Source organism: Malus sylvestris, chromosome 15 (genome assembly GCF_916048215.2).
Source record: "Malus sylvestris chromosome 15, drMalSylv7.2, whole genome shotgun sequence".
Taxonomy (NCBI): Eukaryota; Viridiplantae; Streptophyta; class Magnoliopsida; order Rosales; family Rosaceae; genus Malus; species Malus sylvestris.
In genome coordinates, this window is record NC_062274.1 from 31499413 (window position 1) to 31523294 (window position 23882).

General features: G+C 40.1%; 1 long non-coding RNA gene across 2 annotated transcripts; it reads right to left on the reverse strand.

Annotated features, from left to right (window-relative positions):
* Nucleotides 1-11260: 11260 nt before the first annotated feature.
* LOC126604547 (uncharacterized) lies at nucleotides 11261-20218 on the reverse strand. Of its 2 annotated transcripts, none has more exons than XR_007616683.1 (2): nucleotides 20081-20218; nucleotides 11261-11456 (listed from the first exon to the last, which is right to left on the reverse strand). It is a non-coding gene; the product is annotated as an uncharacterized LOC126604547 (long non-coding RNA). The 2 variants fall into 2 exon arrangements; XR_007616682.1 differs by lacking the exon at nucleotides 11261-11456 and adding an exon at nucleotides 18842-19038.
* Between the last annotated feature and the right edge of the window lie 3664 nt (nucleotides 20219-23882).

Sequence of the window (23882 nt, forward strand, 5' to 3'; positions counted from 1 at the left end):
GGTGTCGAATCGTGAGATCAAACAGATTTTGGAGAAGACCGTTGGGCCAAATAGAAAAGATTGGAGCTTACGGTTGGATGATGCATTATGGGCGTATCGAACGGCTTACAAAACCCCCATTGGTATGTCTCCTTTTCAACTTGTGTATGGCAAGCCTTGCCATCTTCCCGTGGAATTAGAACATAGAGCTCATTGGGCCATCAAGACCTTCAATTTGAATGTGGACCAAGCTGGAATTCATCGAAAGCTTCAATTGAGTGAACTTGATGAGATAAGGCATAAAGCTTATGAGAATGCTAGAATTTACAAAGAGAAGACCACGGCATTCCATGATAAGATGCTTCGAGGCAAGACTTTCAAAATTGGGCAGAAAGTGTTGTTGTTCAATTCCCATCTTCGTCTATTCCCTGGTAAGTTACGTTCCAAGTGGGTTGGCCCGTTTGTTGTTACTAATCTTTTTGTGCATGGTGCAGTCCAAATTAAGAGCTTGAGAACCGGGCAAGAATTCAAGGTGAATGGACATCGCTTGAAGCCGTACTACGAGCACTTTGTGGAGCATGTTGTGGAGGAGATCCCACTGCATGCCGTGGGTTCCCATGAGGGTTGATCAATGTGGCATCGTCCGGCTAGAAGACGTTAAAGCAAGCGCTTCAAGGGAGGCAACCCATTTATTTTGCTTGATTGTTAATCTTTTTGCTTGTTTAATTATTTTTGGGGTATGACTTTCTATTTTGAAACATTAACAAATATGCAAAGGATTTTAACATTAAACTTCATGGAAATGAACAGGAAACTGGGAAATAAAGAAACACAGCATAAGACAAGAGGGAGCCTTCACAATGGCTGCTTGGGAGAAGTCTCAGTAGTCGGCGGAATCTCAGCAGTCGGTGGAGCCACAGATGGAGGAGGTACCGGAGGTTGATCATTTGGAGCTTCACTACGCGGTACAGCCTCAGAAGACGATGGCAAATGCTGTTGGAACAAACCTACAAACCTCCGATGATCAAGTAAAATCTGACCATCAGATTCATGCAGCTGGTTAATTTTCCTCTTCATATTTGTGGCATAATTGTGTGCAAGCTTGTGCAATTGTTTATTTTCATGCTTGAGTCCTCTAATCTCCTCTTTGAGACTCTGTATTTCAGCCACCAACGATTCAACGTGACGGATTCGAGCAAATAGGCGTTGGGCCATGTTGGACACAGAACCCGCACACTGCACGCTAAGAGCCAGAGACTCCTTAACCGCCAATTCATCGGACCGTCTAGCGAGCAGTCTGTTATCTCTGGGGGTGACAAGGTTCCGGGCCACCACCGCAGCGGTCATGTCATTTTTCATCACCGAATCCCCAACGGTGAGAGGACCAGTAGGGGATATGAAGGACGAACGCCATATGTTGTCTGGAGAAGGAATGGCTGCTCCTTCACCAAGGTTCAAGTCAAAACGACGGTCGGAAGGGCCAGACATTTTTCAGAGGTGTTAAAGAAAGAGGAGATCGGACAAGTCAAGATCGTAGAAGTGCAAAACGGGAGTTTTTACAGGCAGAAATTCAAGAGTGCTTTGAACGTCTTGCATACCTCTATAAAAATCAGCACGCGATGGGATTTAAGAGATCGAAGAGGTGAGCTCAAAAATCGAAGAAGCCATTCATAGATCGAAGAGGCGCCAGCTTTCTCAAAAGTTGGGCTTGCTCATAAACCACCAATTCCAGATATCGAAGAGTGTCAGCTTTCTCAGCCTCGTCAACACCCATCACACGCAACTCAGCTTTGCGAAAATCACGGGCAGTCTGTCGAAGCGCCGATTCCAACCATCTGTCTCTCTCAGCCTCGTCAGCACTTGTCACATGCAATCTCTGCCTTCAACGAAGCTCAGAACTCGAAGCGCAAATTCCGGATATTAAAGAGGCCTCTGCTTTATCGAGACGTGTCAGCATCTGTCAATTTGCACATCTGCGTTGCGTAAATCACGCGCAATCTGTCGAAAATTTTTGGAGAAGCGGAATGCACGTGAAAACTACTGTTAAATTATCCCAGGCTTGCTGACACGAGTAATGAAACAATGCCTTCCTAGCCATTAAGAAAATTCTATAAATGTTGAACTTCAAAGTGAAGCAGTCTCACCCAACTTTCAGCCTCACTTATCCCTTCATCCTTTCTGAAATGGCTTTCCAACAAACCCTTTCGAGTCACTCTGTATTTTTCATCCCCTGGGATACCCTTGCAAACAACCCATCTAGAGCACAAGTATTTCATATCATAAGGGTTGAGAGCACGAGTATCTCATATCATGTTTTCTCCATGTCCTTTCTCCAACCAGCACCTGCTCTCGAGTACTCATCATCTTATGTTTCCTCTTCGTCTCTCACGTATAAGGGAAGTGAAGATGATACCTCGAAGCATGTGGAGACAACGTGCTGATTCATCCTCAACTAGGGACAAGGAGAAAGAAAGCAAGAGGTGGGCACTTGGAAAGATTGAAGAAAGAAACAGACCAACACCTCTCCCTCGTGCTTGCCCGCCGTGCAGAAGAAACAAGCAGAGAAGAATGCAGACTGCACTCTGATATTCCCTGCTCAGAATTCCAAACCAGTTCAAGATCAAAGCTGTGGAAAGTCACCAAGATCAACTATCTCCAAAACCAGATTTGCGTTCTTAAACTCTACTCTGTCTGGTTTTTACTTTGCCATATTTGTCATGTTTATTTGTCGTTTGTTATTTGCTTGTTTTTTGTGTGAGTATATGCTTGAAACATTGAGGACAATGTTTGATTTAAGTGTGGGGGGGTAACCATTGTTTTGCATGAAATTCGTAGAAATTTATCACCCATTACTTCTAGTGTTGTTCCTTGTTGTTTTAAGTATTTTTAAGCTGTTTTGGAGTGTTTCAGTGTGTTTTGACATAAAAATCCGAAAATTCATAAAAATTTGAAAAATTGTTTTTGAAAATCCCAAAAAGAGTTGTTTTTGTGTGCTTATTTGTGTCTTAGGGTACCTTCCAACACAATGATGAGGATTCGGTTTGTAATTGCATGACTGTTAAAGAGAGTTATAAACATGGATGAAAGTTTGATTTACTCTTTATTTATGCGTGGTTGTGGTTATAACTTATGAAATCACATGTAATCATAAAAGAAAAAATTAGTTTTTGTAACATGCTTGAAGGAAAGAACTCAAACTAACGCTACAACCTTGTGAGACTTGAGCCTAAACGTTATTTGGAGAGTTGATAATCTGTGCATTATTGTTTTCTAAAGTCGTTGCATGATCTCATTTTTCTTTGCTTGGTTACTACTTAGAAGGCGTTTCATCTTTTAGTTCCAAATGCTAGAACTCATGCCTATTTCATTCAAAGCATACTATTGATTTGCATAAATCATATTCAAGATGAAGTTGTGTAGTTACCACCACCAAAGCCAAACTGCCATGTATCCCGTATCGTTATATGTTTAAGTTAACCCCATTGAGCCTTGATAGCCTACAGTCTTTGTTAAACCACATTATCCTTACCTAGCCTAGTTTAGGACCATCCATACCCTTGTTCTTGAAGCATAGTAAAGCATGATTCAAATTGAATTTCTTTTGATTAATGTATGGCAGAAAACGAGTGTGGGGGAAGTGTGAGTTATTATGCTTGTTGAAAAGAAAAGAAGAGTTGAAAAAAAAAAAAAAAAAAAAAAGAGTTGAAAAATATGCAAAAAAGAGTTTTAAAGTGCTGCTTGTTGAAGAAAGGGTCCAAAACATAGAATTCGCCCCTAAATATTGCTTGAATTTTCCCTTCGTGTCTAAAAGCTGATTTCTGCAATCTAAGTGAATTCTAAGTTTCAATTTCATTACTTTACTTGCTATTGCTTTAAGAACGATTGTTATCCTTATCCTTCATTTGTTAGCCATCACCCCAAGCCCCGTTACAACCCTTAACTTCATCTTGAGTGTCATGCGTTTCAATATGTGGAGTTTGAAATTGATATGAGCATATGGTGTCACTGGTTCTCGCATCTAAGTAGTAGCATTCCATTCATGAGATCATATCTAAACATGCTTATTAACTCCAGAAATTGCTTTCTTTGTGATACATATATGTGAGCGTTCGTTTTCATATCTACATCAATCTTCTCACATATAACTAGTATAGGGTGTGTAGTTAGAAAATCTGAGTGAAAATTGAGTGCATATCTTGTAAGGAATTGAGTGATTTCTCTAAGGCATGTTACTACATCAAAAACATTATTTTAATCGATTAATTGTGAACAAGTAAGTGGTGACTATGATTAAGTACGTGCTTAAGTGTGAAGATGACTCAAATCTGTGGGGATAATAATTTTTAACATGTCATGTGCATTGGAAATCCCTGAGGCAAATGTTGGAAGGTTTAGGTTGTGTTTTATTTACTTTGTTTCGTTTTATCTCTTTGTTTTGCTCGAGGACTAGCAAAAGCTAAGTGTGGGGGAATTTGATAGGAGCATATTTATGCGACTTAGTTGGCTTGTTCTTGTGCATTTATGTCGTGTTTCCTTAGTTATTTTAATGTTTAAAGTCATTTTCGTGTGTTTTCAGATTTTATGGACAAAGTAGGCAAGAAGATGCATTTTGGAGCATTTTGGAGCAAAATGGAGCTTGGAATGCATGTCACATATTTGGGCCAAAGTGGATGGACGAATTTGAGAACTAAAGAGGCCAAGAATGTGAAGAATTATGGTCCAAAAGATGAAGAACTCAGCCCAAAAATTTGTCACCCCAACTTGCCTTCATTGCCATGCAAAACAACATAGAATTCCCTTTGGATTCCCATGCCATGCTTGATCACTCTTGTCCCCTACATAATTTCTGATTTCATGCTTCAATTCATTTAATTATTACACTTAATTGCTTGATACCTCTTGTTCCCTTCACCCACCAAATTTTATACAACTTTCACAACCATAACATGCACCAATTGATGCTCCATCATTCACATTTGGAATCCCATGCCTTGTATACCACATGTTGCTGCACCTTTGACCCATTTATTGACACATTTTCACCTCCCTTTCCATCTCTATGCAATGTACACAATCATTCATGCCCCCTAGCTACGAGACCACTCCATTTTACCCTTCACACTTTGCATCATCACTTCATTTTCACCCTTGGACCATTGCACACCACATACACTCTTTGCCGTGCATTCTCCCTAGCCTAACCTGATTCTCTAAGGTTTTTGGGGCCTATATATACATGTTTACACCCCTTGGCAAAGGGTTCACACTCTCATATTCATCATTCATCACAGAAAATTCGTCCATACAACCTCTAGGTAGCAAAACACCCCAAAAACACCATTCTAGTGCCTAGAAAACATAACAGCCACTCCACCTTCTTCCACCCTCTTTGCCTAGTTCTCCACCACCCTCCAACCCTCAAACACTCCTCCACACTTACCCTAAACCTTTCCATACCATTCCCCATCCATTCTACATCATAAAACTACCCAAAAATCCGTCCACAAAGCAATCTGCCGCAAGCAAGCAAAGGAGAATTCTTGGATGCACTTGCTACCCAAGTTGGAGCATTTTAGGTGTTTTCTTTCCTTTGATTTTAATGTCTAATTTTATGTATCTTTGCTTTGTGAGTATGAGGAACTAAACCCCTCTTAGTTAGGGGGTGATTCGAAACCATGTTCATACTTGCAATATGATTTGATTACATCCAGTTGTGATTCATAAGTTGTGAATTCAATTTACTTATCCGATCGTATAAAAAATGATTTGTGTATGTTGGTTGAGAGTGCACGCTTAATTTTCATGCATGAATTTAACGCTAGAATATAAGGGAGTTTCACCTAATCGTTATGAACTTATATTCACAAGTAGTGAAGGTTGCTAGTCACAATCACGTTAAGTAAATTCTTGGCATAAGTTTCATGCAAATCATAGTAACGAGTGCCTCGTCAATGCTTATGTTTTTCATAGAACTTAATGATTCTTGCTTGTATCTCTATTATGCAATTCAAGTAGGGAACTTGTAGGGAATGTTTTGGGTTGTCGTATGCAATCATCCAACCCAATAACTTGTGGAAAAACTGAGGGTTAATTAGTGCAATTCACGGTTAATTTGGGGCGTTGAGTATTCATAGCTTATCGAAAAGCAACTGGAAATCGTTTTGTATGCAAGTGTGACATGTGTGGAGAAGAACCTCCTAGCTAGCCTTCCATCCATAAGTTTCATTCAAATTCATTTTACAATCTGTTTTGATTCACTTAAATTTGTCTAAGAATTTGTTTACTTTGTTCTTGTCTTAATTTAATTATTTTCGTCCAAAATCAACCCCATCTTATTTCTTTGAGTCATATTAATTAGAACTTGTCTTAGATTATGTTTTTAAGTGTTTTAGTTCATTAGAAAACCAAAATTCGTCCAAGTTTGTGTTAGAGTCCCAAAACTGCCCAGATTGTGTGTTTAAGGTAGTTTTGAGTGTTTAGGGGCTGTTTTGAGTCTTTTGGTTTGTTTTAGTGTTTTAAAGTATAGTTTTGCATTCTTTGAGTCTAGTTAGTGTTTTAAACTTTGTTTTTACGTTTTCAAGTCAGTTTCCAAGTGATTTAGCAATCCCTCATAATCCCCGGCCTAGAACGATCCCTACTTACATACTTTACTACAATTGATAAAAAGAGGGTTTAATTTTGTGTGTTAACTTATTTTTCACATCAATCTCCGCAAACTTCTTCATGTATTTCCCGAAGGACAATTTCCACCTCTGCGGGAGTAAGGCATCTTAGGTATGGTAGGTTAAAACCCCACTTGCAGAGTTGGTCATTAATGATCAAGTAATGGGTAGCCTTGTATCGAATCTGCTTAGCTTGGACTTTGTCATTTGGAAAGGTGCCATAAGCAAGGAATCTATAAATCGGGGTAATCCAACTATCCCCCTGTTGTAAGCTGCACACTTCTGCTGCCATGGTGCTTGGTGCTGCCAACAATTCAACTTGAATTTTCCTCCCAATCTAGTCTTCCACTGCTGAGGCGAGGCGAGCCAAATCATCTGCATGACTGTTTACCGCTCGAGGAATTTGGGTGATTTGGTAGTGGAAATGCTTGAGCAACAATTATGTTTGTGCCAGATATGCTGCCATGGAGCTATCCTTAGCGTCAAAGTTGTTGGTGACCTGGTTAACCACTAATTGAGAGTCACTAAAGATATCAATTCGTTTAACCCCAAGGTGTTTGGCCAAACTGAAGGGAAAATTATGAGATTAACACATGGGATTTCTAAATGACTAGCATGCATATACAATTCAAAATTTACATACATGAGCACGGAAGCAATTTATCAAATAAAATCAAAGCTATAGTCATGCAAATCCCCTTCAAGGTTCATAGGTTTATATATAATGCATCAAAACATTTTAGTAAAGAACAAAGTGAAAGTTTAGTCTTATACCTCTTGATCTAGACTTGAGACAAAGGATGGACCACCTCCAAGCCCTTTGTTCCTTGAAGTCCTTGAGTCTAGCCTCCCTCCTTGCCTCCTCCACTTTGTTAGTAAGAGTGCTCCAAGGTTCTCCTTTAGTCTCCAAAGGAGAAGACCTCTAAAGATCCACACCTATTAGTGTAGTGAGATGGATGGAGGAATAACCAAAAGGGTGAAAGATTGTTAGTAAACTCACCCTCTAGGTGGCCGGCCTTTGTGGTTTTAGAGAGCTATCTTCTTTTGCCTCTTTGTTGTTCAAAAACACACAAAAAACCCTAATAAACTTTGTGCTATAAAGTTCCTTATATAGACAAAAAGAAACCTAGTCAACAACTTGACTAAATATCTCTCCCAAACCCTTTAAGTGACCGGCCCTTTAGTGTTTGGTTTGGGCTTTGGGCTTTTATTATTTCAAGTCATCCTATGCTTGAATAAAAGCCCAATGGGTTTAGGCCCAATGGGCCCAATTAAACCAGAACGTTTGTTTAAGCCCAAAACGATCCTTTATCGCTTTTATGATTTCTTTAGACTTTCTAAATTAATCACAACACTTAATTAATCCAATTAATTATTTCCATCATCCATTAATTACTCACTACAAGAGTGTATCGGTGTACACTCATTTTAGGTTCTAATTAGCAAGGCAGTGAGGTGATTGGCTTCAATCCAATTGATTATATTTAATTCAATCACTTAGTGAATTAAAACTTCATTTTAATTCACCTTTCTTCTTTGATGACTACATTTAATCATTTAGAAGAACTCACAAGCTATGAGTGACATCTAACCATATGTCATAGCTACCCAAGCTAATGTAGAAGTTGTTCGGAGAACCTATTCAGTTGGAATTACAATGTAATTCGATCATTCTCTAAAACAATACTCTCAATCACATTACTAGGGTATGGATATATTATGTCAAACCCCTAATGTGATTATTCCTTCTTATATGATTCTATTGAGTCGTATAGGAACGCTTTCCTTTATTACGCTCGATACTTCGGCCGAAGATTCCCGAATCATATCTTAGAGTATTCTTCCTCTCTAATCGAGGATTAGAGATTCCTTGTTGCACATTCACTTGCCTTCATGACTAAGTGGCTTAACCCCAATTATGCCGTGGACATCCGCGAATGGGGTGACTTTGACATAATCAAAGATTAAGTACTTAGCCACAAGACAACGACGATGCCTCAGGTCAAAGGACTACTTACATTATTCCAACCATTAGAGTTACTTGCTTGACATGTGAGTAGACCTCCATGCAAGTACTCTCGTTCGATTGTGTTCAGTGAACTCATTCTCTTAATGAGCACCTACATACTTGTCTTAGTGTCACAACACGAATGGGATGAGACTTTCCATCCTTCCATTTGAAGCGGACACAGTATGTACCGGTCTAAGCATTGTCAGTTTCCCTTCGACAATCCAATGACTAGGAACCTTTTGCACATAATGGTTATGTGAAGAAGGTCTCTGTAGTCTAACATCATTAGATTACTTCTTCAATCGATCCATTATCTATGGATACACTATTTAGGACATATATCGTTTATTGAGATAGTCCTAATTCGTGTCTTTGCCATTTGATGTATAAGAGTCATCCATACATCGATTCATTTGTCCTGAAAGGTTTCTTCCAAAGATTGACTTTCAGGGCATATTTCTAACACAAACGTAAGCCTGCTAGGAGGGCTTCATATTCGGCCTCATTGTTTGACACCTTAAATTTGAAATGAAGAGCATACTTCATCGCCACTTTGTCAGGGGTCGTAAGGACTAGTTCTGCTCCACAACCCTGCTGGTTGCACGAGCCATCAACATATAAACTCCATGCTAGGGCTGTTGGTTCTATTTTCTGAGCTTCCGAGGGTAATGAAACCACTTCTTTAGGTATAGAAACAATGTCAACAGGATATGTGAAGTCGGCGATGAATTCTGCCACTGCTTGGCCTTTCTCAGCTGGCTTTGGTTGGTAGGAGATGTCAAACTCACCCAATGCTATCGCCTATTTGATCATTCGCCCGGAAGGGTCAGGATTTTAGAGTATCTGTCAAAGAGGATGATTGGTACGCATGATGATGAAGTGTGCTTGGAAGTAAGGGCGAAGTTTTCGAGCAGACATGACCAATGCTAGAGCCAATTTCTCAATGTTGGAGTATCGTGTCTCCGCATCTTGGAAGGCCTTGCTAGTATAATAGACAGGTTGTTCGACATTACCATCATTTCAAATGAAAATGGAACTTACTGCTGAAGCTGATACCGACAGATATATAATGAGAGTGTCACAAACCTCAGGTTTGGAGAAAAGATGGGCTTTACTCATGTAGTCTTTGAGGTTCTTGAATGCCTCAGCACATTCATCAGTCCATGTAATGTACTTCTTACTTCCCTTAAGTGCTTTGAAGAAATGAGCACATCTGTCTGTGGCCTTAGAGATGAACCTAGTTAAGGCTGCCACCTTGCTAGTAAGGCTTTGGATGTCTTTTGAAGTTACCGGTTCCTTCATGTCGAGGATTGTTTTAATCTTCTCGGGATTAGCCTCAATGCCTCTTTGGCTTATCATGAAGCCTAAGAATTTGCCAGAGCCTACGCCGAAGGCACATTTGTTAGGGTTCAACCTCATTCGATACCTCTTCAGAATGGTGAAAGTTTCAGATAGGTTGGTGATGTGTTGGTCAGCATGTTTGCTTTTGACTAGCATATCATCAATGAAAACTTTCATGCTCTTCCCAATCTGTTCGATGAACAATGAATTGACTAGTCTCTAATAAGTCGCTCCGGCATTCTTTAGGCCGAAGGGCATGACTTTATAGCAATATAGTCCCCTGTCAGTAGTGAAGGCTATGTGTTCTTGGTCCAGAGGGATCCTGAGGATTTGGTTGTATCATGAGTAAGCATCCATGAAGCTCAGGAGTTCACACCTTGCCGTAGAGTCTATAAGTCTGTCTATGAGAGGAAGTGATGTGAAAATTAACTTAACACACAAATTAAACCCTCTTGTTGTCAAATTGTAGTATAAATGCAAGTAGAGATCGTTCTAAATCGAGGATTAGGAGGGCTTGCTAAAACCTTTAAACTGACTTAAAAACATATAAACAAAGTTAAAAACACTAAACTAGACTCAAAGAACTTAAAACAAACTCAAATGACTCAAAACAAGCTAAAAAGGCTCAAATCTGCTTAAAAACATAAACTGGGCAGATTTGGACTCTAACACACTTTTGGGACACCTAAAAACACAAATCAAAACAGATTTTGACTAATAAAACACTTTAAAGTAAAAGGGGTTTTGGTTTTGACGAATTTGAAAACAAAACAAGTAAATTAAAGAACTAATGAAATCTGCACGAATTTGAGTAAATTGAATGGATGGAAGGCTAGCTAGGAGGTTCTTCTTCACACATGACATACTTGCACATAAACCAATTTTCAGTTGTTCTTTCGATCAATCATGAAACTCAACACCCCAGGTTAATTAAGTCCGCTTAAATTAACCTTCAAGTTCTCCTTAAGTTATTGAATTGGATGGGAAAACGCATACAACAATTCAAGCATTCTTCAAAAGTTCTTTACGTGAACAGCACAATAAAGATACAATCAAAAATCATTAAGTTCTATGAAAATCATAAGCATTGACCAAACACTTGTAACTATGAATTGCATGAAACTTATGCCAAGAATTTACTTAACACGGTTGTGACGAGCAACCTTCACTACTTGTGAATATAAGTTCATAACAATTAGGTGAAACTCCCTTATATCCTAGCATCAGATTTATGCATGAAAATTAAGCGTGCACTCTCAACCAACATACACAAATCAGTTTTAATTCAAATGGATAAGTAAATTGAATTCACAACTTATGAATCACAACTAAAAGTAATCAAATCATATTGCAAGCATGAACATGGTTTCGAATTCCCCCCTAGCTAAGGGGGGTTTAGTTCCTCATACTCACAAAGCAAAGATAAACAAATTTAGACATTGCAAATAAAAGAATGAAAACACCTAAAAACACTCCAACAATCCAACTTGAATGGCAAACACGTCCAAGGGTCCTCCTTCTTCTCTTTGTTGCGGCACAAGTGTCTAGGATGTGTATGAATGGTAAATTATGGTGGTGGATGGATATAGGTCAGTTATGGTGAAGGGTGGATGGGTGGATTATGTTCTCTCGGCCAAGGAATGAAAGTGTAAGTGTATGGAGTTGTGAGATGTGAATGTAGTGTCTTTTGATGGATCTTTTTCTCCATTTTCCTTGTTATGGTGAAGGGTGGATGTATTTATAGGCTAGGGAGAGGACCACCATCTAATTAAGGTGGTAGTGGTGTATGCTGTGGTAATGAGTGGATGTAATGGATGTAGTGGGTGAATGTTTGGTAATGAGTAGATGTAATGGGTGTAGTGGGTGAGTGTTTGGTAATGAGTGGATGTAATGGGTGTAGTGGATGGATGTTTGGTAATGAGTAGATGTAATGGGTGTAGTGGGTGAGTGTTGTGGTAATGAGTAGATGTAATGGGTGTAGTGGGTGAGTGTTTGGTAATGAGTGGATGTAGTGGGTGAGTGGATGGATGTTTGGTAATGAGTGGATGTAGTGGGTGTAGTGGATGGATGTTTGGTAATGAGTGGATGTAGTGTGTGTAGTGGATGGATGTTTGGTAACGAGTGGATGTAGTGTGTGTAGTGGATGGATGTTTGGTAACGAGTGGATGTAGTGGGTGTAGTGGATGGATGTTTGGTAATGAGTGGATGTAATGGGTGTAGTGGATGGATGTTTGTAGTTGTAGGTCAACACACTTGCACACACACATGCTGATTTCTAGCCTTCAAATCTTAAAAAACGTCTATCCTCATGTCTCCATGCTTGCACTATCCAATCTTGGCCCAAAAATGCTCCAAAATGCTCCAAATAGCACTTTGTTGCTAACTTTGTTATTTGAACCTACAAACACACGAAAGTAGCTTAAAGTACTAAAATAACTAGAATGAAACTAAGTAAATGCCAAGAAACAAGCTAACTAAGTTGCATAAATATGCTCCTATCAAATTCCCCCACACTTAGCTTTTGCTAGTCCTCGAGCAAAACAAAAGAAACAAAACGAAACAAAACAAACAAAACACAACCTAACCTTCCAACATTTGCCTCAGGGATTTCCAATGCACATGACATGTTAAAAATCATCATTCCCACAAATTTTGGTTATCTTCACACTTGAGCACAAACTTAATCACAGTCACTACTTACTAGTTCACAATTAACCAATTAAAACAATGTTTTGAATGTAGTAACATGCCTTAGAGAATTTGCTCAATTCCTTACAAGATACTCTCTATTTTCACACACATTTTCTGACTACACACCCTACACTAGTATATGTGAGAAGATTGATGTAAACACGAAAGATTATGACTCACATATGTTATAACAAAGAAAGCAATTTTTTGGAGTTATTAAGCATGTTTAGATATGATCTCATGAATGGAATGCTACTACTTAGATGCGAGAACCAGTGACACCATATGCTCATACCAATTTCGAACTCCACAAATTGAAACACACAACACTCAAGATTGAAGTCAAGGGTCGTAACAAGGCTTGGGGGTAATGGCTGACAAAGAAAGGATAGGAATAACAAACGTTCTTAAAGCGATAGCAAGCAAAGCAATGAAATAGACACTTGGAAATCACTTTAGAATGCAGAATCAACTTTTAATTACAAAAGGAAGATTTATGCAACACTTAGGGCCGAATTCAATGTTTTGAACCCTTTCTTTAACAAACAACACTTTAGAGCTCTTTTTCATACCTTTTTTTTTCAATTCTGTTTTTTTTGTACCTGTGCCTTATTAAGGACTTTGGCACACACACACACACAAGAATCACTTCCCCCACACTTGCTTTCTGCAATACATTGATAAAAAAGGAGTTCATTTTAAGTCATGATTTACTATGCTTCAAGAACAAGGGTATGGATGGTCCTAACACTAGGGTAGGTAAGGATAGTGTGGGTTAACAAAGAACATAGGCTTAACAAAGCTCAACGGGGTTAAACTTAAACACATAATGAAATAGGGGCACGGCAATTTGGCTTTGGTGGTCATTACACAATTTCATCTTGAATATGTGTTATGCAAATCAATAGCATGCTTTGAATGAAATAGGCATGAGTTCTAGCATTTGGAAATAAATGATGAAACGCCTTCTAAGTAGCAACCAAGCAAAGAATAATGAGATCATGCAACGACTTTAGAAAACAATGATGCACAAATTATTAACTCTCCAAATAAACGTTTAGGCTCAAGTCTCACAAGGTTGTAGCGTTCATTTGAGTTCCTTCTTTCAAGCATGTTACAAAAACTGATTTTTCCTTTATGATTGCATATGAATTCATAAATTATAACCACAACCAAGCATACACCAAAGAGTAAATCAAATTTTCCTCCATGTTTATGACTCTCTTTAACAATCATGTAATTAAAAACCAAATCCTCATTATTGTGTTGGAAGGTACCCTAAGACACAAATAAACATACAAAAACAACTCTTTTTAGGTTTTTCAAAACAATTTTTCAAATTTTTATGAGATTTTCGGATTTTTATGTCAAAACACACTGAAACACTGCAAAACAGCTTAAAAACACTTAAAACAGCAAGGAACAACACTAGAAGTAATGGGTGATAAACTCCTACGAATTTCATGCAAAACAATGGTTAACCCCCCACACTTAAATCAAACATTGTGCTCAATGTTTTAAGCATAAACTCACACAAAAACAAGCAAATAAACAAACAACGAATAAACATGACAAGTATAGCAAAGTAAAAAAAAAAAAAAACAGACAGAGTAAAGTTTAAGAACGCAAATCTGGTTTTGGAGATAGATGATCTTGTTGACCTTCCACAGCTTTGATCTCGAACTGGTTTGGAATTCTGAGCGAGGAATATCAGAGTTCATTGGCTTCAAATCAGACTCCTTCTGCTGGGTTGATTTGATTGTGCAGTCTGCATTCTTCTCTGCTTGTTTCTTCTGCACGGCAGGCAGGCACAAGGTTAAGGTGTTGGTCTGTTTCTTTCTTCAATCTTTCCAAGTGCCCACTTCTTGCTTTCTTTCTCCTTGTCCCTAGCTGAGGATGAATTGGCACATTGTCTCCACATGCTTCGAGGTATCATTTTCACTTCTCTTATCTGTTCCCTAGGCAGATGTGGTAGACGAAGAGGAAGCATAAAATGATGAAGATGAGTACTCGAGAGCAAGGCTAGGTAAGCAATTAAGAAGGAGTTCCAGGCAGTCGGTTCCAGATCGGAAGATTGATACCAAGTGCTGACTGATTGCTCTTTTTCTCCTTGTCTCAAAACAACGACAATGAGAAGGACAGGGAGAAAGCATGATATAAGATACTCTTGCTTTCAACCTTCATGATATGAAATACTTTTGCTTTGGATGAGTTGTTTGCAGAGGTACCCCAAGGAATAAGGAACACTGAGTGACTCGAGAGGCTTCGTTGGGAAGGCATTCTCGGAGATGACGGAAGGTTATGTATGTCTGCTTTGCTATGGAGGGTGAAGGTCGACATTTATAGGAAATAATAACCGGTACTATTCTTTCACTCTTGTCGGCAACCGTTAGATGATTGAACAGTAAACTTCACGTGTTTTCTACTTCACCAGAAATCTTCGACAGATTGCCCGTGATTTCCGCAAAGCTGAGCGTGCATGGGACATATGCTAACACGTTTGGATAAAGCAGCTGCCTCTTCGATATCTGGAATCGGCGCTTCGACAAACTGCCCGTGATTTCCGCAAAGCTGAGCGTGCATGTGAGAGATGCTGACACGTCTGGAAAAGCAGATGGCTCTCCGATTTTTGAGCTTGGCTCTTCGAGTTCTGAGCTCCGTCGAGTCCAGAGGTTGCATGTGATGAGTGCGGACAAATCTGGAACAGAGGATGGCCCGTGGTTTCTGAGCAAGCCCAACTTTTGAGAGAGCTAGCACCTTTTCGATTTTTGAATTGGCCTCTTTGAATTCTGAGCTCACCTCTTCGATATCTGAAATCCCGTCGAGTGTTGATTTTTATAGAGGCAAGCAGTTCATTTCAAAGCACACTTGAATTTGCGCTTGTAGAAACTCTCTTCTTGCACTTCTAATATCTTGACTTGTCCAGCCTCTTTTTTCTTCGACACCTTTTGAAAATGTCTGGCCCTTCTGACCGTCGTTTTGACTTGAACCTTGGTGAAGAGGCTGCCATGCCTTCTCCAGACAACATATGGCGCCCATCCTTCATATCCCCTACTGGTCCTCTTATTGTTGGGGATTCGGTGATGAAGAATAACATGACTGCTGCGGTGGTAGCCCGGAACCTTGTCACTCCTAAAGATAATAGACTGCTTTCCAAACGGTCTGATGAGCTTGCTGTTAAGGATTCTCTAGCTCTTAGTGTGGAGTGTGCGAGTTCTGTGTCTAACATGGCCCAACGCCTATTTGCTCGAACCCGTCAAGTTGAATCGTTGGCGGCTGAAGTGATGAGTCTCAAACAGGAGATTAGATGGCTCAAGCATGAGAATAAACAGGTGCACAAGCTCGCACATAACTATGCTACAAACATGAAGATGAAGATTGACCAGATGTAGGAATCTGATGGTCAGATTTTACTTGATCATCAGAGGTTTGTGGGTTTGTTCCAACAACATTTGCCTTCGTCTTCTGGGGCTGTACAGCGTAATGAAGCTCCAAATGATCAACCTATGATGCCTCCTCCTTCTGGGGCTCCGCCGACTGCTGAGGCTCCGCCGACTATTGAGATTTCTCCTAAGCAGCTTTTGTGAAGGCTCCCTCTTGTATTTATCTGCTTAATGTTCCTTTCTTTTTTATGAATGTAAAAATACCTTGCATAACTGTCAGTGTTTCAAAAAAAATAAACCCACACCAAAAACAATTAAACAATCAACAAATAAAAATGACAATCATGGCAAAACAAAACTATAGAAAAAGGGAAGGTTTTTAGAAACGCAAAACTGATTGTGGAACAATTCAAAAATCTTCCTTATTTGAATACATGGGTTGACTCCCAAGAAGCGCTTGCTTTAACGTCTTCCAGCCGGACGATACTTCCTTCTAAACTTGGATAGGGCCCATAGCATGGAATTGATCCTTGAATGGACGGTGATACTTGATGTGATCCGGCAATGGTTTACATACTAGTGTAGGTGCCTGAATCATCAAAATCAGCAAGTTAGTATATAATAAAATCGAAGTTGGAGAAGATGGCTTACTTGCTTGCTCCAACACAAACTCAATTACGAACACCACATCTTTGAAGGTTGCAGGGATATGGGACTTGGCCAGATTTGGTGTTTTGAGTGTTATGACTTGTCCCGTGTCATAAAATCCAACTTCTTTGGGAATTTTCGTCTCAAGTGTATCTTCTTTGATGAATTCTAGACATTCCCTATCCACTTCTTGCTCTTGATTCGTTGGAAAGGTTTCGAAGATGCCTTTCTCACCCTCTTCTTCCTTAGATTGCATGATCCTGCAAGGAATAAGGACATTTGGTGAAACGGGGTCAGGACAAATTGAATTTAGGCTTACCTTGGTTGTAGTGGACGACATAGATGGCATATGGGGCTACGGCAAGGGTGGTTCTTTCCTTGCCGTGGCCTTGTTACTCTCCTCCTCTTCGAGCAGCAGCTGTTCATCCATGTTTTGGCTTGGTTTGGATGTCTTGGGTTCACCTCCAACCTCCATAGCACTTCCCAAAGTGATAGCATCATGGATTTCAAAATCTTTCTTCAAATTTTCAACAATTAAGTTGGAGAATTCACTTTGCTCTTGAATTTGTGCCGTGAACTCCATAATTTGCCCAAATTGCTTTTCCAATTCGCCCATCTTCTTGGCTTGATTTTTCACCTCTTTGTTTCGGTTTTCTACATCCTAGTTCAAAGAGGTGAGTAACTTATTAAACATATCATTATCCAAAGATGTACCTGAATTGAATTGGGCAGATTGTTGTGGTGGCTGTGATGGTTCATATGGCCAGTGATAGAACTCCTCTTCTTGCTGCCAATATCCATCTTGTTGGAATTGTTGCGGTTCTCCACACATGTAATCTAAATAATCTCTCCAATCCGAATTGTAAGCGTTGGAAAACATGTTGTCCCCTGATTGGCTATGGCCTTGATAACCCCAAGCATCTTCATTCGCAGCGAATTGAGAACATTAATGAGTTGGATATCCTTGCCCATAGGACACACCATCTGTAGGGACACTTTTCATTGTGGTCCTTTCGGCATATTGTGACAATTGAGAAGTAAGTTTCGCCAATTGAGCTTGAATGGTAGCAAAATCCATGTCTTACTTCTCTAGTACTTGAAATCAAGGAAACAAAACTAAATCAAATATCATAAGTAAAAATAAAAGACACAAATAGAAACAAAGTCAGTAACTAAAACAAAAAAACATGAAAAAGAAACAACGGGGGATTAGCAAAGTTGCTAATCCCCGGCAACGGCGCCAAAATTTGATGCGAAAATTATCTTAACACATAAATTAAACCCTCTTGTTGTAAATTTTAGTAAAGAATGTAAGTAGGGATAGTTCTAGGCCGGGGATTAGGAGGGATTGCTAAAACACTTGAAACTGACTTAAAAATGTAAAATTAAGTTTAAAACACTAAACTAGACTCAAAGAATTCAAAACAAACTCAAAGAACTCAAAACAAGCTAAAAACACTCAAATCTGCCTAAAAACACAAACTGGGCAGATTTGGACTCTAAACACACTTTTGGAAGAATTTTGGTTTCAACTTGGTTCGAAATACTTAAAAGCACAAACTAAATCAGTTTCTAACTAATATGACTTAACAAGGTAAAGGGGGTTTTGGTTTTGATGAATTTGAAAACAAAACAAGTAAATTAAAGAACAAATGAAATCTGCACGAATTTGAGTAAATTGAATGGATGGAAGGCTAGCTAGGAGGTTCTTCTCCACACATGACACACTTGCAAACAAAACGATTTCCAATTGCTTTTCAATAAACTATGAATTCTCAACGCCCCAAATTAACTGTGAATTGCACTAATTAACCCTCAAATTTTCCTAATTTCATTGAATTGGATGATTGCATACAACAACCCAAAGCATTCCCCACAAGTCCCCTACATGAATTGCATAATAGAGATACAAGCAAGAATCATTAAGTTCTATGAAAATCATAAGCATTGACCAAACACTTGTAACTATGAATTGCATGAAACTTATGCCAAGAATTTACTTAACACGGTTGTGACGAGCAACCTTCACTACTTGTGAATATAAGTTCATAAAGATTAGGTGAAGCTCCCTTATATCCTAGCATCAGTTTTATGCATGAAAATTAAGCGTGCACTCTCAACCAACATACACAAATCAGTTTTAATTCAAATGGATAAGTAAATTGAATTCACAACTTATGAATCACAACTGAAAGTAATCAAATCATATTGCAAGCATGAACATGGTTTCGAATTCCCCCCTAGCTAAGGGGGGTTTAGTTCCTCATACTCACAAAGCAAAGATAAACAAATTTAGACATTGCAAATAAAAGAATGAAAACACCTAATATGCGTATGAAAGCACGTCCAAGGGTCATCCTTCTTCTCTTTGTTGCAGCACAAGTGTTTAGGATGTGTATGAATGGTAAATTATGGTGGTGGATGGATATAGGTCAGTTATGGTGAAGGGTGGATGGGTGGATTGTGTTCTCTCGGCCAAGGAATGAAAGTGTAAGTGTATGGAGTTGTGAGATGTGAATGTAGTGTCTTTTGATGGATCTTTTTCTCCCTTCTCCTTGTTATGGTGAAGGGTGGATGTATTTATAGGCTAGGGAGATGACCACCATCTAATTAAGGTGGTAGTGGTGTATGTTGTGGTAATGAGTGGATGTAATGGATGTAGTGGGTGAATGTTTGGTAATGAGTGGATGTAATGGGTGTAGTGGGTGAGTGTTTGGTAATGAGTGGATGTAATGGGTGTAGTGGATGGATGTTTAGTAATGAGTGGATGTAATGGGTGTAGTGGGTGAGTGTTGTGGTAATGAGTAGATGTAATGGGTGTAGTGGGTGAGTGTTTGGTAATGAGTGGATGTAGTGGGTGCAGTGGATGGATGTTTGGTAATGAGTGGATGTAATGGGTGTAGTGGATGGATGTTTGTAGTTGTAGGTCAACACACTTGCACACACACATGCTGATTTCTAGCCTTCAAATCTTCAAAAACGTCCATCCTCATGTCTCCATGCTTGCACTATCCAATCTTGGCCCAAAAATGCTCCAAAATGCTCCAAATAGCACTTTGTTGCTAACTTTGTTATTTGAACCTACAAACACACGAAAGTAGCTTAAAGTACTAAAATAACTAGAATTAAACTAAGTAAATGCCAAGATACAAGCTAACTAAGTTGTATAAATATGCTCCTATCAAATTCCCCCACACTTAGCTTTTGCTAGTCCTCGAGCAAAACAAAAGAAACAAAACGAAACAAAACAAACAAAACACAACCTAACCTTCCAACATTTGCCTCAGGGATTTCCAATGCACATGACATGTTAAAAATCATCATTCCCACAAATTTAGACATTGAAAACAAAAGAATGAAAACACCTAAAAACGCTCCAACAATCCAACTTGAATGGCAAGCACGTCCAAGGGTCCTCCTTCTTCTCTTTGTTGCGGCACAAGGTGTGGTTTGATGGATGAGTGGTAAATTATGGTGGTGGATGGATATAGGTGAGTTATGGTGAAGGGTGGATAGGTGGATTGTGTTCTCCCAGCCAAGGAATGAAAGTGTAAGTGTATGGAGTTGTGAGATGTGAATGTAGTGTCTTTTGATGGATCTTTTTCTCCCTTCCTCATTCCTTGGTATGGTGAAGGGTGGATGTATTTATAGGCTAAGGAGATGACCACCATCTAATTAAGGTGGTAGTGGTGTATGTTGTGGTAATGAGTGGATGTAATGGATGTAGTGGGTGAATGTTTGGTAATTAGTGGATGTAATGGGTGTAGTGGGTGAGTGTTTGGTAATGAGTGGATGTAATGGGTGTAGTGGATGGATGTTTGGTAATGAGTGGATGTAATGGGTGTAGTGGGTGAGTGTTGTGGTAATGAGTAGATGTAATGGGTGTAGTGGGTGAGTGTTTGGTAATGAGTGGATGTAGTGGGTGTAGTGGATGGATGTTTGGTAATGAGTGGATGTAGTGGGTGTAGTGGATGAATGTTTGGTAATGAGTGGATGTAATAGGTGTAGTGGATGGATGTTTGTAGTTGTAGGTTAACACACTTGCACACACACATGCTGATTTCTAGCCTTCAAATCTTCAAAAACGTCCATCATCATATCTCCATGCTTGCACTATCCAATCTTGGCCCAAAAATGCTCCAAATAGCACTTTGTTGCTAACTTTGTTATTTGAACCTACAAACACACGAAAGTAGCTTAAAGTACTAAAATAACTAGAATTAAACTAAGTAAATGCCAAGAAACAAGCTAACTAAGTTGCATAAATATGCTCCTATCAGGAAGAGGAAAGCTATCCTTCGAGCATCATTTGTTTAGGTCGGTGTAATCGACACATATTCTCCACAAGACCTTTTGGAGCAGGAGACTTTCCTTGGTCGAATTCTTTTTAACAAGGATAACATTTGCTACCCACATTGGATAATTGACTTCGCGGACGAAGCCTATGCCTTTGAGTTTTTCAACTTCTGCCTTCATTTCCTTATACTGTTCAGCGTCATAGGATCTTCGCTTCTGTCTCATTGGCTTGGTCTTGGGGTCAATACTTAAGCGATGACAGATGATATCGGGAGAGATGCCTGGCATGTCCTCGTATGACCAAGCGGAGACCTCAGTGTTCTCTTGCAAAAAAAGATCAATGCCAACCGAATGGGTTATGACAAGATGGTGCCAATCTTCACCATGTGATCTGGATAATCTTTTAAGATAGAGACATTCTCCAACTCTTCAGTGGTTTGTGCTTACTGGGTGAAAGAGTCATCTCGATGATCGTCAGGTTGATTGTTGCCACCGTGAAGATCCAAGTTGGTTTCGTCTGGGCTGGTCTTTATGACTTGGTCATGTATAGAAAGGGTTTCCTTGGGCACATGCAGGTGTTGTTGCTTGACTGAAGTGTTGTAACATGATCGTGCACTAAGTTGATCTCCTCTGATGTAACCATTTCCATAAGGGGTTGGAAATTTCATCAACAACATATGTGTGGATACCATGGCCTTGAGATCATTGATGCATGTGCGTCCGAAGAGGACATTGTATGCCGTTGAGCAAACAACCACCAGGAAGTTAGTGGTAATGGTAGCTGTGTAAGGGCCTAAACCAATGGTGAAAGGTAAGTGTATACTCCCCACAGGTTGCACGATATCACTGGAGAAGCTTATTAAAGGGGAAATCGAGCGATCGAGCAAGTGTTCAGCTACATTAAATGCTCTGAAAGCTTCAGCAAACATGATATTGATCGAAGCCCCTATGTCTACCAGGATTCGTCGTACTTCAAAGTTGGCTATGTGAGCTTCCACTATCAGTGGGTCGTTGTGAGGGTAGATGATACCTTTTTCTTCCTCAAGGTAGAAACATATTGGATCCCAGTTAGGCTTTTGATACTTACCTCCCCTGATGTCTTCCACGTGAAACACATGGTGGCCAGACCTTAAAGCTCGTTCACTATTTTTCATGGCCCTGTTGGAAGATTTAGATATGGGTGTGCCACCACTTATGGAATATATCACATTCACCTGGTGTTGGTTACGGTTACCCCTTGGTGGGTGAAGGAGGAATTGATCAATTTTTCCTTCACGTGCCAAAGCTTCAATATGATCATGATGGGTGATACACATGTCGCCGTCATGGCCATTATGCTCGTGGTAGCAGCAAAACATGCCCGTGTTCTTCTTGGGCTTGTAATTCGGGTGCCTCAGCTTGGGCTTCGGTATCAGGTGTGTTATACTGGGGGTAAATGGCCACGCATGTGGCGTTCAAAGGTTTGTATGTCTCATACCTCGAGGTAGGGGTTGTCCTGACACGTGCTTGACCCACTGTGTTGACTGTCTGGGGTCGAGGATTATCATGGCGATACATTTGGTTCGGGTGCCTCGGCTTGGGCTTCGGTATCAGGTGTGTTATACTGGGGGTAAATGGCCACGCATGTGGCGTTCAAAGGTTTGTATGTCTCATACCTCGAGGTAGGGGTTGTCCTGACACGTGCTTGACCCACTGTGTTGACTGCCTGGGGTCAGGGATTATCATGGCGATACATTTGGTTATCGCGGTAATGTCCCTTACTCCTTTTACTAAAATGAGACTGGTGAGGATGGAAATCTTTCCTTTTGCCCTGAGATTGATATGTCTGTTGACTTGGCAAAGTATTAAGTAAGGCAGGGGGAGGCACCGCTGCCGTTTGGAAGATCGAGATCTTCTTATTTGGTTGGATCTGGCTTCCACTCGCTACTTGCTGATAAAAGGGTGGCTATGGGGAGGTTCCCTTGATATGTCCTTGCCTCGGCAGAGCCATGGTTGTAAGCCTGTACCATCACCTCAGAGTAAGTGTTCCAAGTGTTGGCATTGATCATGTACTTGAAGAAACAATCACGTAGGCTTACCGTGAAGGCCTTGAGGGTGGTCTTGTCATCTGCCTCAACGCAGCGAGAATACTCATGGCTAAAACGACCGACATACTCTCGCAGTGACTCGTCCAGCTTCTGGCGAATAATGTACAAGTCATCTGCAGAATACAAACGATCAGTCTGGAAAATGTGTTGGGAGACAAACAGTTTCCTCAGTTCCTTAAATAAGTTTACTGTCTCAGGTGAAAGACGGAAATACCAGTTTAGAGCTCCGCCAGAGAGGGTAGAGGGGAAGAGAAGACATCGCTTTTCGTCGGTGTGCATTCGATATGCCATGGTGGACTCAAAAAGGTTAAGGTGTTCAATTGGGTCCTCCCTTCCAGTATAGTGTTGTAAACCAAGCTTTTGTTTTGTCTTTAATTGAAGGGGGTGTCGAAGATCCTCCTTGTGAGAGGGCCAAGCCTGGGTTGGTTCCAGTCAAGTATCTCGGCCTGACGTTCGGCCTTCAACTTGTTTACTTCCTCAATGAGCTGTAGGATAAGGGGGTCCTGAATGGAGTCATGTACCACTGGGATTTTCTTTCGTAAGTCTCCATCGCCTCTTGGAAGTAGGAAAGTTTGAGCAAGGGCATGTGATTTTTCCTTAGACTCGTCGTATTGACTTCTAGGGTAAGTCTGTCGGAATACCTCAGAGTCCTCTGTACCTTCATGTTCCTCTGGGACCTGTCATTCCTTCCTTAGATTGGCAGCTGGCCTGGGTCGTGGGAGGGGACCGAGTCTTTCTGAAACCCCTGGGTCATTGATCTTCAAGCATATGTGAAGGGGATTCT